Genomic DNA, 1,126 nt, shown 5'->3' with positions numbered 1-1,126 from the left:
GCCAGGAAGTTTCTCGTTAGTTCTAGGTTGCTTCTCTCCTTGATTGATTTCCACCCGTTGCTTCTTCTCCTGACTTCAGGTGCTTTGGAGAACACGTGGACTCCCTCTTCTTCATGGCAGCCCCTCAAATATTGGAGCTATCATGTCACCCTTAGTCCTTCTCTTCATTAGACTCGCAACCGTTCCTGCAACTGTTCTTCATATACTGTATTTTAGCCTCCCAGAACCGAGGATGGCTTGAAAACTCACTATTTAATCATTACAGTTAGCTTGGAACTGGTGTTCTAGGTTGCTCCAAGCATCTGGTTCTCCGTTGGACCAAGATGTCCCATCCTCACTGTGGCCAATTTCAACTTTTGCTAGAGGAACACAGACAAGTTCTGGTGATGGGAACTCAGCCTGTCAAGAAAGCAGAGAGGATAACCTAGCTTGGTCTACAAAGATTGGCAGATGATCCGGTTTAAGTCAGAAAGCCGTAGCTCAGCGGGGGGGGAGGGGGGGAGGGGGTTTCTAGAAAAATCAAGGTTCTGGTTAATCTTCTGCAGCTGATAGGACACTTTCTGTTGGAAGTGTTAAATTGTGGGTCATTTCTAAGCTGATCCTATCAATTTGTCAATTCAAACGATCCCATTCTAAGGTTCAGTAGTCCGTTTCCTTCAACAGGGAACTAACCTCTGAAATTTTTCCCGGCTGGGTTGGTCCTTCTCAGAGGTCTAGATGGCCTCTAGAGATGGTGTCACAATCTCCTTTGCTACTATCTTGGAAAGAAAAAGATGTTCTGTCATCGTCTGTGGAGAAGCATAAGTTGGTGGCCCATGACCGCAATCATCTCAACCTCTTGGGTGAGGAAAAATGGGTGACAACAGAGAAAGAGAAGAGAAGAGTTGGGTTCTTCCTTTCTCTTAAACTCATGTCTGTAGGACAACCAATGCTGAGAAATATTCAGGAAAACACTTCCAAGGGGGGTGGGGGTGGGATGGAGGAAGAACCAGGTGGAAGCTAGGTGAGAACTTGCATTCCCTCCAGCGCTCCATCTCTTTAGATGGGACTCTACATGGTCTTCAGCTCTTCTGGATGGTCCATCTTGCCTTCTTTCATAGCAGGTCAAAGAGCAAGAGTCGGTCCC

The sequence above is a fragment of the Vipera berus genome, assembly GCF_964194415.1.
Source record: "Vipera berus genome assembly, chromosome: 3".
NCBI lineage: Eukaryota > Metazoa > Chordata > Lepidosauria > Squamata > Viperidae > Vipera > Vipera berus.
The sequence above is the reverse complement of the archived record's forward strand: the minus strand, read 5'-3'. Positions refer to the sequence as shown.